The 13948-nt window shown below is 45.4% G+C and overlaps 7 pseudogenes; all 7 read left to right on the plus strand.

Annotated features, from left to right (window-relative positions):
* Positions 1 to 1205: 1205 nt before the first annotated feature.
* On the plus strand, positions 1206 to 1323 carry LOC140098684 (5S ribosomal RNA; annotated as a pseudogene).
* Positions 1324 to 4225: 2902 nt separating this feature from the next.
* Positions 4226 to 4343, plus strand: LOC140098617 (5S ribosomal RNA; annotated as a pseudogene).
* A 5361-nt stretch (positions 4344 to 9704) lies between these two features.
* On the plus strand, positions 9705 to 9822 carry LOC140098618 (5S ribosomal RNA; annotated as a pseudogene).
* A 71-nt stretch (positions 9823 to 9893) lies between these two features.
* On the plus strand, positions 9894 to 10011 carry LOC140098619 (5S ribosomal RNA; annotated as a pseudogene).
* Positions 10012 to 11214: 1203 nt separating this feature from the next.
* On the plus strand, positions 11215 to 11332 carry LOC140098620 (5S ribosomal RNA; annotated as a pseudogene).
* A 1771-nt stretch (positions 11333 to 13103) lies between these two features.
* On the plus strand, positions 13104 to 13221 carry LOC140098622 (5S ribosomal RNA; annotated as a pseudogene).
* A 71-nt stretch (positions 13222 to 13292) lies between these two features.
* On the plus strand, positions 13293 to 13410 carry LOC140098623 (5S ribosomal RNA; annotated as a pseudogene).
* Positions 13411 to 13948: the final 538 nt, after the last annotated feature.

The raw sequence follows: 13948 nt of genomic DNA on the forward strand, positions 1-13948 counted from the left end.
CTTTTTGAACCTGAAAATTGTGTTAGTTTCTCTATGAGATAGCAAAAGAAGGTTCAAATTGAGCAGCTGCTTTCAACGGCCATTCTAAGCTGAATGTGCCTGCTCTCGTCAGATCGCAGCAGCAATGCAGCTTAAGGCTTGGCAAGTACCAGCATGGGAGACTGGCTGGGAATCCCAAGTTCTGTTGACCTTTTTGAACCTGAAAATTGTGTTAGTTTCTCCATGAGATAGTAAAAGAAGGTTCAAATTGAACAGCTGCTGTCAACGGCCATTCTAAGCTGAATGTGCGTGCTCTTGTCAGATCGCAGCAGCGATGCAGCTTAAGGCTTGGCAAGTACCAGCATGGAAGACTGGCTGGGAATCCCAAGTTCTGTTGACCTTTTTGAACTTGAAAATTGTTTTAGTTTCTCTATGAAATAGTAAAAGAAGGTTCAATTTGAAATGCTGCTGTCAACGGCCATTCTAAGCTGAATGTGCCTGCTCTCGTCAGATCGCAGCAGCAATGCAGCTTAAGGCTTGGCAAGTACCAGCATGGGAGACTGGCTGGGAATCCCAAGTTCTGTTGACCTTTTTGAACCTGAAAATTGTGTTAGTTTCTCTATGAGATAGCAAAAGAAGGTTCAAATTGAACAGCTGCTGTCAACGGCCATTCTAAGCTGAATGTGCCTGCTCTCGTCAGATCGCAGCAGCAATGCAGCTTAAGGCTTGGCAAGTACCAGCATGGGAGACTGGCTGGGAATCCCAAGTTCCGTTGACCTTTTTGAACCTTAAAATTGTGTTAGTTTCTCTATGAGATAGCAAAAGAAGGTTCAAATTGAAGAGCTGCTGTCAACGTCCATTCTAAGCTGAATGTGCCTGCTCTCGTCAGATAGCAGCAGCAATGCAGCTTAAGGCTTGGTAAGTACCAGCATGGGAGACTGGCTGGGAATCCCAAGTTCTGTTGACCTTTTTGAACCTGAAAATTGTGTTAGTTTCTCCATGAGATAGTAAAAGAAGGTTCAAATTGAACAGCTGCTGTCAACGGCCATTCTAAGCTGAATGTGCGTGCTCTTGTCAGATCGCAGCAGCGATGCAGCTTAAGGCTTGGCAAGTACCAGCATGGGAGACTGGCTGGGAATCCCAAGTTCTGTTGACCTTTTTGAACTTGAAAATTGTTTTAGTTTCTCTATGAGATAGTAAAAGAAGGTTCAATTTGAAATGCTGCTTTCAACGGCCATTCTAAGCTGAATGTGCCTGCTCTCGTCAGATCGCAGCAGCAATGCAGCTTAAGGCTTGGCAAGTACCAGCATGGGAGACTGGCTGGGAATCCCAAGTTCCGTTGACCTTTTTGAACCTGAAAATTGTGTTAGTTTCTCTATGAGATAGTAAAAGAAGGTGCAAATTGAACAGCTGCTGTCAACGGCCATTCTAAGCTGAATGTGCCTGCTCTCGTCAGATCGCAGCAGCAATGCAGCGTAAGGCTTGGCAAGTACCAGCATGGGAGACTGGCTGGGAATTCCAAGTTCCGTTGACCTTTTTGAACCTGAAAATGTGTTAGTTTCTCTATGAGATAGTAAAAGAAGGTTCAAATTGAACAGCTGCTGTCAACGGCCATTCTAAGCTGAATGTGCCTGCTCTCGTCAGATCGCAGCAGCAATGCAGCTTAAGGCTTGGCAAGTACCAGCATGGGAGACTGGCTGGGAATCCCAAGTTCCGTTGACCTTTTTGAACCTGAAAATTGTGTTAGTTTCTCTATGAGATAGCAAAAGAAGGTTCAAATTGAACAGCTGCTTTCAACGGCCATTCTAAGCTGAATGTGCCTGCTCTCGTCAGATCGCAGCAGCAATGCAGCTTAAGGCTTGGCAAGTACCAGCATGGGAGACTGGCTGGGAATCCCAAGTTCTGTTGACCTTTTTGAACCTGAAAATTGTGTTAGTTTCTCCATGAGATAGTAAAAGAAGGTTCAAATTGAACAGCTGCTGTCAACGGCCATTCTAAGCTGAATGTGCGTGCTCTTGTCAGATCGCAGCAGCGATGCAGCTTAAGGCTTGGCAAGTACCAGCATGGGAGACTGGCTGGGAATCCCAAGTTCTGTTGACCTTTTTGAACTTGAAAATTGTTTTAGTTTCTCTATGAGATAGTAAAAGAAGGTTCAATTTGAAATGCTGCTGTCAACGGCCATTCTAAGCTGAATGTGCCTGCTCTCGTCAGATCGCAGCAGCAATGCAGCTTAAGGCTTGGCAAGTACCAGCATGGGAGACTGGCTGGGAATCCCAAGTTCCGTTGACCTTTTTGAACCTGAAAATTGTGTTAGTTTCTCTATGAGATAGCAAAAGAAGGTTCAAATTGAACAGCTGCTGTCAACGGCCATTCTAAGCTGAATGTGCCTGCTCTCGTCAGATCGCAGCAGCAATGCAGCGTAAGGCTTGGCAAGTACCAGCATGGGAGACTGGCTGGGAATTCCAAGTTCCGTTGACCTTTTTGAACCTAAAAATGTGTTAGTTTCTCTATGAGATAGTAAAAGAAGGTTCAAATTGAACAGCTGCTGTCAACGGCCATTCTAAGCTGAATGTGCCTGCTCTCGTCAGATCGCAGCAGCAATGCAGTGTAAGGCTTGGCAAGTACCATTATGGGAGACTGGCTGGGAATTCCAAGTTCCGTTGACCTTTTTGAACCTGAAAATGTGTTAGTTTCTCTATGAGATAGTAAAAGAAGGTTCAAATTGAACAGCTGCTGTCAACGGCCATTCTAAGCTGAATGTGCCTGCTCTCGTCAGATCGCAGCAGCAATGCAGCTTAAGGCTTGGCAAGTACCAGCATGGGAGACTGCCTTGGAATCCCAAGTTCTGGTGACCTTTTTGAACCTGAAAATTGTGTTAGTTTCTATATGAGATAGTAGAAGAAGGTTCAAATTGAACAACTGCTGTCAACGGCAATTCTAAGCTGAATGTGCCTGCTCTCGTCAGATCGCAGCAGCAATGCAGCTTAAGGCTTGGCAAGTACCAGCATGGGAGACTGGCTGGGAATCCCAAGTTCCGTTGACCTCTTTGAACCTGAGAATTGTGTTAGTTTCTCTATGAGATAGCAAAAGAAGGTTCAAATTGAACAGCTGCTGTCAACGGCCATTCTAAGCTGAATGTGCCTGCTCTCGTCAGATCGCAGCAGCAATGCAGCTTAAGGCTTGGCAAGTACCAGCATGGGAGACTGGCTGGGAATCCCAAGTTCTGTTGACCTTTTTGAACCTGAAAATTGTGTTAGTTTCTCTATGAGATAGTAAAAGAAGGTTCAAATTGAACAGCTGCTGTCAACGGCCATTCTAAGCTGAATGTGCCTGCTCTCGTCAGATCGCAGCAGCAATGCAGCTTAAGGCTTGGCAAGTACCAGCATGGGAGACTGGCTGGGAATCCCAAGTTCCGTTGACCTTTTTGAACCTGAAAATTGTGTTAGTTTCTCTATGAGATAGCAAAAGAAGGTTCAAATTGAACAGCTGCTGTCAACGGCCATTCTAAGCTGAATGTGCCTGCTCTTGTCAGATCGCAGCAGCAATGCAGCTTAAGGCTTGGCAAGTACCAGCATGGGAGACTGGCTGGGAATCCCAAGTTCTGTTGACCTTTTTGAACCTGAAAATTGTGTTAGTTTCTCTATGAGATAGTAAAAGAAGGTTCAGATTGAACAGCTGCTGTCAATGGCCATTCTAAGCTGAATGTGCCTGCTCTTGTCAGATCGCAGCAGCAATGCAGCTTAAAGCTTGGCAAGTACCAGCATGGGAGACTGGCTTGGAATCCCAAGTTCTGGTGACCTTTTTGAACCTGAAAATTGTGTTAGTTTCTATATGAGATAGTAGAAGAAGGTTCAAATTGAACAACTGCTGTCAACGGCCATTCTAAGCTGAATGTGTGTGCTCTTGTCAGATCGCAGCAGCGATGCAGCTTAAGGCTTGGCAAGTACCAGCATGGGAGACTGGCTGGGAATCCCAAGTTCTGTTGACCTTTTTGAACCTGAAAATTGTGTTAGTTTCTCTATGAGATAGTAAAAGAAGGTTCAAATTGAACAGCTGCTGTCAACGGCCATTCTAAGCTGAATGTGCCTGCTCTCGTCAGATCGCAGCAGCAATGCAGCTTAAGGCTTGGCAAGTACCAGCATGGGAGACTGGCTGGGAATTCCAAGTTCCGTTGACCTTTTTGAACCTGAAAATGTGTTAGTTTCTCTATGAGATAGTAAAAGAAGGTTCAAATTGAACAGCTGCTGTCAACGGCCATTCTAAGCTGAATGTGCCTGCTCTCATCAGATCGCAGCAGCAATGCAGCTTAAGGCTTGGCAAGTACCAGCATGGGAGACTGGCTGGGAATCCCAAGTTCCGTTGACCTTTTTGAACCTGAAAATTGTGTTAGTTTCTCTATGAGATAGCAAAAGAAGGTTCAAATTGAACAGCTGCTGTCAACGGCCATTCTAAGCTGAATGTGCCTGCTCTCGTCAGATCGCAGCAGCAATGCAGCGTAAGGCTTGGCAAGTACCAGCATGGGAGACTGGCTGGGAATTCCAAGTTCCGTTGACCTTTTTGAACCTGAAAATGTGTTAGTTTCTCTATGAGATAGTAAAAGAAGGTTCAAATTGAACAGCTGCTGTCAACGGCCATTCTAAGCTGAATGTGCCTGCTCTCGTCAGATCGCAGCAGCAATGCAGCTTAAGGCTTGGCAAGTACCAGCATGGGAGACTGGCTGGGAATCTCAAGTTCCGTTGACCTTTTTGAACCTGAAAATTGTGTTAGTTTCTCTATGAGATAGCAAAAGAAGGTTCAAATTGAGCAGCTGCTTTCAACGGCCATTCTAAGCTGAATGTGCCTGCTCTCGTCAGATCGCAGCAGCAATGCAGCTTAAGGCTTGGCAAGTACCAGCATGGGAGACTGGCTGGGAATCCCAAGTTCTGTTGACCTTTTTGAACCTGAAAATTGTGTTAGTTTCTCCATGAGATAGTAAAAGAAGGTTCCAATTGAACAGCTGCTGTCAACGGCCATTCTAAGCTGAATGTGCGTGCTCTTATCAGATCGCAGCAGCGATGCAGCTTAAGGCTTGGCAAGTACCAGCATGGGAGACTGGCTGGGAATCCCAAGTTCTGTTGACCTTTTTGAACTTGAAAATTGTGTTAGTTTCTCTATGAAATAGTAAAAGAAGGTTCAATTTGAAATGCTGCTGTCAACGGCCATTCTAAGCTGAATGTGCCTGCTCTCGTCAGATCGCAGCAGCAATGCAGCTTAAGGCTTGGCAAGTACCAGCATGGGAGACTGGCTGGGAATCCCAAGTTCCGTTGACCTTTTTGAACCTGAAAATTGTGTTAGTTTCTCTATGAGATAGCAAAAGAAGGTTCAAATTGAACAGCTGCTGTCAACTTCAATTCTAAGCTGAATGTGCCTGCTCTCGTCAGATAGCAGCAGCAATGCAGCTTAAGGCTTGGTAAGTACCAGCATGGGAGACTGGCTGGGAATCCCAAGTTCTGTTGACCTTTTTGAACCTGAAAATTGTGTTAGTTTCTCCATGAGATAGTAAAAGAAGGTTCAAATTGAACAGCTGCTGTCAACGGCCATTCTAAGCTGAATGTGCGTGCTCTTGTCAGATCGCAGCAGCGATGCAGCTTAAGGCTTGGCAAGTACCAGCATGGGAGACTGGCTGGGAATCCCAAGTTCTGTTGACCTTTTTGAACTTGAAAATTGTTTTAGTTTCTCTATGAGATAGTAAAAGAAGGTTCAATTTGAAATGCTGCTGTCAACGGCCATTCTAAGCTGAATGTGCCTGCTCTCGTCAGATCGCAGCAGCAATGCAGCTTAAGGCTTGGCAAGTACCAGCATGGGAGACTGGCTGGGAATCCCAAGTTCCGTTGACCTTTTTGAACCTGAAAATTGTGTTAGTTTCTCTATGAGATAGTAAAAGAAGGTGCAAATTGAACAGCTGCTGTCAACGGCCATTCTAAGCTGAATGTGCCTGCTCTCGTCAGATCGCAGCAGCAATGCAGCGTAAGGCTTGGCAAGTACCAGCATGGGAGACTGGCTGGGAATTCCAAGTTCCGTTGACCTTTTTGAACCTGAAAATGTGTTAGTTTCTCTATGAGATAGTAAAAGAAGGTTCAAATTGAACAGCTGCTGTCAACGGCCATTCTAAGCTGAATGTGCCTGCTCTCGTCAGATCGCAGCAGCAATGCAGCTTAAGGCATGGCAAGTACCAGCATGGGAGACTGGCTGGGAATCCCAAGTTCCGTTGACCTTTTTGAACCTGAAAATTGTGTTAGTTTCTCTATGAGATAGCAAAAGAAGGTTCAAATTGAACAGCTGCTGTCAACGTCCATTCTAAGCTGAATGTGCCTGCTCTCGTCAGATAGCAGCAGCAATGCAGCTTAAGGCTTGGCAAGTACCAGCATGGGAGACTGGCTGGGAATACCAAGTTCTGTTGACCTTTTTGAACCTGAAAATTGTGTTAGTTTCTCCATGAGATAGTAAAAGAAGGTTCAAATTGAACAGCTGCTGTCAACGGCCACTCTAAGCTGAATGTGCGTGCTCTTGTCAGATCGCAGCAGCGATGCAGCTTAAGGCTTGGCAAGTACCAGCATGGGAGACTGGCTGGGAATCCCAAGTTCTGTTGACCTTTTTGAACTTGAAAATTGTTTTAGTTTCTCTATGAGATAGTAAAAGAAGGTTCAATTTGAAATGCTGCTGTCAACGGCCATTCTAAGCTGAATGTGCCTGCTCTCGTCAGATCGCAGCAGCAATGCAGCTTAAGGCTTGGCAAGTACCAGCATGGGAGACTGGCTGGGAATCCCAAGTTCCGTTGACCTTTTTGAACCTGAAAATTGTGTTAGTTTCTCTATGAGATAGTAAAAGAAGGTGCAAATTGAACAGCTGCTGTCAACGGCCATTCTAAGCTGAATGTGCGTGCTCTTGTCAGATCGCAGCAGCGATGCAGCTTAAAGCTTGGCAAGTACCAGCATGGGAGACTGGCTGGGAATCCCAAGTTCCGTTGACCTTTTTGAACCTGAAAATTGTGTTAGTTTCTCTATGAGATAGTAAAAGAAGGTTCAAATTGAACAGCTGCTGTCAACGGCCATTCTAAGCTGAATGTGCCTGCTCTCGTCAGATCGCAGCAGCAATGCAGCTTAAGGCTTGGCAAGTACCAGCATGGGAGACTGGCTGGGAATCCCAAGTTCCGTTGACCTTTTTGAACCTGAAAATTGTGTTAGTTTCTCTATGAGATAGCAAAAGAAGGTTCAAATTGAACAGCTGCTTTCAACGGCCATTCTAAGCTGAATGTGCCTGCTCTCGTCAGATCGCAGCAGCAATGCAGCTTAAGGCTTGGCAAGTACCAGCATGGGAGACTGGCTGGGAATCCCAAGTTCTGTTGACCTTTTTGAACCTGAAAATTGTGTTAGTTTCTCCATGAGATAGTAAAAGAAGGTTCAAATTGAACAGCTGCTGTCAACGGCCATTCTAAGCTGAATGTGCCTGCTCTTGTCAGATCGCAGCAGCGATGCAGCTTAAGGCTTGGCAAGTACCAGCATGGGAGACTGGCTGGGAATCCCAAGTTCTGTTGACCTTTTTGAACTTGAAAATTGTTTTAGTTTCTCTATGAGATAGTAAAAGAAGGTTCAATTTGAAATGCTGCTGTCAACGGCCATTCTAAGCTGAATGTGCCTGCTCTCGTCAGATCGCAGCAGCAATGCAGCTTAAGGCTTGGCAAGTACCAGCATGGGAGACTGGCTGGGAATCCCAAGTTCTGTTGACCTTTTTGAACCTGAAAATTGTGTTAGTTTCTCTATGAGATAGCAAAAGAAGGTTCAAATTGAACAGCTGCTGTCAACGGCCATTCTAAGCTGAATGTGCCTGCTCTCGTCAGATCGCAGCAGCAATGCAGCTTAAGGCTTGGCAAGTACCAGCATGGGAGACTGGCTGGGAATCCCAAGTTCCGTTGACCTTTTTGAACCTGAAAATTGTGTTAGTTTCTCTATGAGATAGCAAAAGAAGGTTCAAATTGAACAGCTGCTGTCAACGTCCATTCTAAGCTGAATGTGCCTGCTCTCGTCAGATAGCAGCAGCAATGCAGCTTAAGGCTTGGTAAGTACCAGCATGGGAGACTGGCTGGGAATACCAAGTTCTGTTGACCTTTTTGAACCTGAAAATTGTGTTAGTTTCTCCATGAGATAGTAAAAGAAGGTTCAAATTGAACAGCTGCTGTCAACGGCCATTCTAAGCTGAATGTGCGTGCTCTTGTCAGATCGCAGCAGCGATGCAGCTTAAGGCTTGGCAAGTACCAGCATGGGAGACTGGCTGGGAATCCCAAGTTCTGTTGACCTTTTTGAACTTGAAAATTGTTTTAGTTTCTCTATGAGATAGTAAAAGAAGGTTCAATTTGAAATGCTGCTGTCAACGGCCATTCTAAGCTGAATGTGCCTGCTCTCGTCAGATCGCAGCAGCAATGCAGCTTAAGGCTTGGCAAGTACCAGCATGGGAGACTGGCTGGGAATCCCAAGTTCCGTTGACCTTTTTGAACCTGAAAATTGTGTTAGTTTCTCTATGAGATAGTAAAAGAAGGTGCAAATTGAACAGCTGCTGTCAACGGCCATTCTAAGCTGAATGTGCGTGCTCTTGTCAGATCGCAGCAGCGATGCAGCTTAAAGCTTGGCAAGTACCAGCATGGGAGACTGGCTGGGAATCCCAAGTTCCGTTGACCTTTTTGAACCTGAAAATTGTGTTAGTTTCTCTATGAGATAGTATAAGAAGGTTCAAATTGAACAGCTGCTGTCAACGGCCATTCTAAGCTGAATGTGCGTGCTCTTGTCAGATCGCAGCAGTGATGCATCTTAAGGCTTGGCAAGTACCAGCATGGGAGACTGGCTGGGAATCCCAAGTTCTGGTGACTTTTTTGAACCTGAAAATTGTGTTAGTTTCTCTATGAGATAGTAAAAGAAGGTTCAAATTGAACAGCTGCTGTCAACGGCCATTCTAAGCTGAATGTGCCTGCTCTCGTCAGATCGCAGCAGCAATGCAACTTAAGGCTTGGCAAGTACCAGCATGGGAGACTGGCTGGGAATCCCAAGTTCCGTTGACCTTTTTGAACCTGAAAATTGTGTTAGTTTCTCTATGAGATAGCAAAAGAAGGTTCAAATTGAACAGCTGCTGTCAACGGCCATTCTAAGCTGAATGTGCCTGCTCTTGTCAGATCGCAGCAGCAATGCAGCTTAAGGCTTGGCAAGTACCAGCATGGGAGACTGGCTGGGAATCCCAAGTTCTGTTGACCTTTTTGAACCTGAAAATTGTGTTAGTTTCTCTATGAGATAGTAAAAGAAGGTTCAAATTGAACAGCTGCTGTCAACGGCCATTCTAAGCTGAATGTGCCTGCTCTTGTCAGATCGCAGCAGCAATGCAGCTTAAGGCTTGGCAAGTACCAGCATGGGAGACTGGCTTGGAATCCCAAGTTCTGGTGACCTTTTTGAACCTGAAAATTGTGTTAGTTTCTATATGAGATAGTAGAAGAAGGTTCAAATTGAACAACTGCTGTCAACGGCCATTCTAAGCTGAATGTGTGTGCTCTTGTCAGATCGCAGCAGCGATGCAGCTTAAGGCTTGGCAAGTACCAGCATGGGAGACTGGCTGGGAATCCCAAGTTCTGTTGACCTTTTTGAACCTGAAAATTGTGTTAGTTTCTCTATGAGATAGTAAAAGAAGGTTCAAATTGAACAGCTGCTGTCAACGGCCATTCTAAGCTGAATGTGCCTGCTCTCATCAGATCGCAGCAGCAATGCAGCTTAAGGCTTGGCAAGTACCAGCATGGGAGACTGGCTGGGAATCCCAAGTTCCGTTGACCTTTTTGAACCTGAAAATTGTGTTAGTTTCTCTATGAGATAGCAAAAGAAGGTTCAAATTGAACAGCTGCTGTCAACGGCCATTCTAAGCTGAATGTGCCTGCTCTCATCAGATCGCAGCAGCAATGCAGCTTAAGGCTTGGCAAGTACCAGCATGGGAGACTGGCTGGGAATCCCAAGTTCCGTTGACCTTTTTGAACCTGAAAATTGTGTTAGTTTCTCTATGAGATAGCAAAAGAAGGTTCAAATTGAACAGCTGCTGTCAACGGCCATTCTAAGCTGAATGTGCCTGCTCTCGTCAGATCACAGCAGCAATGCAGCTTAAGGCTTGGCAAGTACCAGCATGGGGGACTGGCTGGGAATCCCAAGTTCTGTTAACCTTTTTTAACCTGAAAATTGTGTTAGTTTCTCTATGAGATAGTAAAAGAAGGTTCAAATTGAACAGCTGCTGTCAACGGCCATTCTAAGCTGAATGTGCCTGCTCTCGTCAGATCGCAGCAGCAATGCAGCTTAAGGCTTGGCAAGTACCAGCATGGGAGACTGGCTGGGAATTCCAAGTTCCGTTGACCTTTTTGAACCTGAAAATGTGTTATTTTCTCTATGAGATAGTAAAAGAAGGTTCAAATTGAACAGCTGCTGTCAACGGCCATTCTAAGCTGAATGTGCCTGCTCTCGTCAGATTGCAGCAGCAATGCAGCTTAAGGCTTGGCAAGTACCAGCATGGGAGACTGGCTGGGAATCCCAAGTTCCGTTGACCTTTTTGAACCTGAAAATTGTGTTAGTTTCTCTATGAGATAGCAAAAGAAGGTTCAAATTGAACAGCTGCTGTCAATGGCCATTCTAAGCTGAATGTGCCTGCTCTTGTCAGATCGCAGCAGCAATGCAGCTTAAGGCTTGGCAAGTACCAACATGGGAGACTGGCTGGGAATCCCAAGTTCCGTTGACCTTTTTGAACCTGAAAATTGTGTTAGTTTCTCTATGAGATAGCAAAAGAAGGTTCAAATTGAACAGCTGCTGTCAACGGCCATTCTAAGCTGAATGTGCCTGCTCTCGTCAGATCGCAGCAGCAATGCAGCTTAAGGCTTGGCAAGTACCAGCATGGGAGACTGGCTGGGAATCCCAAGTTCTGTTGACCTTTTTTAACCTGAAAATTGTGTTATTTTCTCTATGAGATAGTAAAAGAAGGTTCAAATTGAACAGCTGCTGTCAACGGCCATTCTAAGCTGAATGTGCCTGCTCTCGTCAGATCGCAGCAGCAATGCAGCTTAAGGCTTTGCAAGTACCAGCATGGGAGACTGGCTGGGAATTCCAAGTTCCGTTGACCTTTTTGAACATAAAAATGTGTTAGTTTCTCTATGAGATAGTAAAAGAAGGTTCAAATTGAACAGCTGCTGTCAACGGCCATTCTAAGCTGAATGTGCCTGCTCTCATCAGATCGCAGCAGCAATGCAGCTTAAGGCTTGGCAAGTACCAGCATGGGAGACTGGCTGGGAATCCCAAGTTCCGTTGACCTTTTTGAACCTGAAAATTGTGTTAGTTTCTCTATGAGATAGCAAAAGAAGGTTCAAATTGAACAGCTGCTGTCAACGGCCATTCTAAGCTGAATGTGCCTGCTCTCGTCAGATCGCAGCAGCAATGCAGCTTAAGGCTTGGCAAGTACCAGCATGGGAGACTGGCTGGGAATCCCAAGTTCTGTTAACCCTTTTTAACCTGAAAATTGTGTTAGTTTCTCTATGAGATAGTAAAAGAAGGTTCATATTGAACAGCTGCTGTCAACGGCCATTCTAAGCTGAATGTGCCTGCTCTCGTCAGATCGCAGCAGCAATGCAGCTTAAGGCTTGGCAAGTACCAGCATGGGAGACTGGCTGGGAATTCCAAGTTCCGTTGACCTTTTTGAACCTGAAAATGTGTTATTTTCTCTATGAGATAGTAAAAGAAGGTTCAAATTGAACAGCTGCTGTCAACGGCCATTCTAAGCTGAATGTGCCTGCTCTCGTCAGATCGCAGCAGCAATGCAGCTTAAGGCTTGGCAAGTACCAGCATGGGAGACTGGCTGGGAATCCCAAGTTCTGTTGACCTTTTTGAACCTGAAAATTGTGTTAGTTTCTCCATGAGATAGTAAAAGAAGGTTCAAATTGAACAGCTGCTGTCAACGGCCACTCTAAGCTGAATGTGCGTGCTCTTGTCAGATCGCAGCAGCGATGCAGCTTAAGGCTTGGCAAGTACCAGCATGGGAGACTGGCTGGGAATCCCAAGTTCTGTTGACCTTTTTGAACTTGAAAATTGTTTTAGTTTCTCTATGAGATAGTAAAAGAAGGTTCAATTTGAAATACTGCTGTCAACGGCCATTCTAAGCTGAATGTGCCTGCTCTCGTCAGATCGCAGCAGCAATGCAGCTTAAGGCTTGGCAAGTACCAGCATGGGAGACTGGCTGGGAATCCCAAGTTCCGTTGACCTTTTTGAACCTGAAAATTGTGTTAGTTTCTCTATGAGATAGTAAAAGAAGGTGCAAATTGAACAGCTGCTGTCAACGGCCATTCTAAGCTGAATGTGCGTGCTCTTGTCAGATCGCAGCAGCGATGCAGCTTAAAGCTTGGCAAGTACCAGCATGGGAGACTGGCTGGGAATCCCAAGTTCCGTTGACCTTTTTGAACCTGAAAATTGTGTTAGTTTCTCTATGAGATAGTAAAAGAAGGTTCAAATTGAACAGCTGCTGTCATCGGCCATTCTAAGCTGAATGTGCCTGCTCTCGTCAGATCGCAGCAGCAATGCAACTTAAGGCTTGGCAAGTACCAGCATGGGAGACTGGCTGGGAATCCCAAGTTCCGTTGACCTTTTTGAACCTGAAAATTGTGTTAGTTTCTCTATGAGATAGCAAAAGAAGGTTCAAATTGAACAGCTGCTGTCAACGGCCATTCTAAGCTGAATGTGCCTGCTCTTGTCAGATCGCAGCAGCAATGCAGCTTAAGGCTTGGCAAGTACCAGCATGGGAGACTGGCTTGGAATCCCAAGTTCTGGTGACCTTTTTGAACCTGAAAATTGTGTTAGTTTCTATATGAGATAGTAGAAGAAGGTTCAAATTGAACAACTGCTGTCAACGGCCATTCTAAGCTGAATGTGTGTGCTCTTGTCAGATCGCAGCAGCGATGCAGCTTAAGGCTTGGCAAGTACCAGCATGGGAGACTGGCTGGGAATCCCAAGTTCTGTTGACCTTTTTGAACCTGAAAATTGTGTTAGTTTCTCTATGAGATAGTAAAAGAAGGTTCAAATTGAACAGCTGCTGTCAACGGCCATTCTAAGCTGAATGTGCCTGCTCTCATCAGATCGCAGCAGCAATGCAGCTTAAGGCTTGGCAAGTACCAGCATGGGAGACTGGCTGGGAATCCCAAGTTCCGTTGACCTTTTTGAACCTGAAAATTGTGTTAGTTTCTCTATGAGATAGCAAAAGAAGGTTCAAATTGAACAGCTGCTGTCAACGGCCATTCTAAGCTGAATGTGCCTGCTCTCATCAGATCGCAGCAGCAATGCAGCTTAAGGCTTGGCAAGTACCAGCATGGGAGACTGGCTGGGAATCCCAAGTTCCGTTGACCTTTTTGAACCTGAAAATTGTGTTAGTTTCTCTATGAGATAGCAAAAGAAGGTTCAAATTGAACAGCTGCTGTCAACGGCCATTCTAAGCTGAATGTGCCTGCTCTCGTCAGATCACAGCAGCAATGCAGCTTAAGGCTTGGCAAGTACCAGCATGGGGGACTGGCTGGGAATCCCAAGTTCTGTTAACCTTTTTTAACCTGAAAATTGTGTTAGTTTCTCTATGAGATAGTAAAAGAAGGTTCAAATTGAACAGCTGCTGTCAACGGCCATTCTAAGCTGAATGTGCCTGCTCTCGTCAGATCGCAGCAGCAATGCAGCTTAAGGCTTGGCAAGTACCAGCATGGGAGACTGGCTGGGAATCCCAAGTTCTGTTGCCCTTTTTGAACCTGAAAATTGTGTTAGTTTCTCTATGAGATAGTAAAAGAAGGTTCAAATTGAACAGCTGCTGTCAACGGCCATTCTAAGCTGAATGTGCCTGCTCTTGTCAGATCGCAGCAGCAATGCAGCTTAAGGCTTGGCAAGTACCAGCATGGGAG

The sequence above is a fragment of the Engystomops pustulosus genome, chromosome 9 (assembly GCF_040894005.1).
Source record: "Engystomops pustulosus chromosome 9, aEngPut4.maternal, whole genome shotgun sequence".
Taxonomy (NCBI): domain Eukaryota; kingdom Metazoa; phylum Chordata; class Amphibia; order Anura; family Leptodactylidae; genus Engystomops; species Engystomops pustulosus.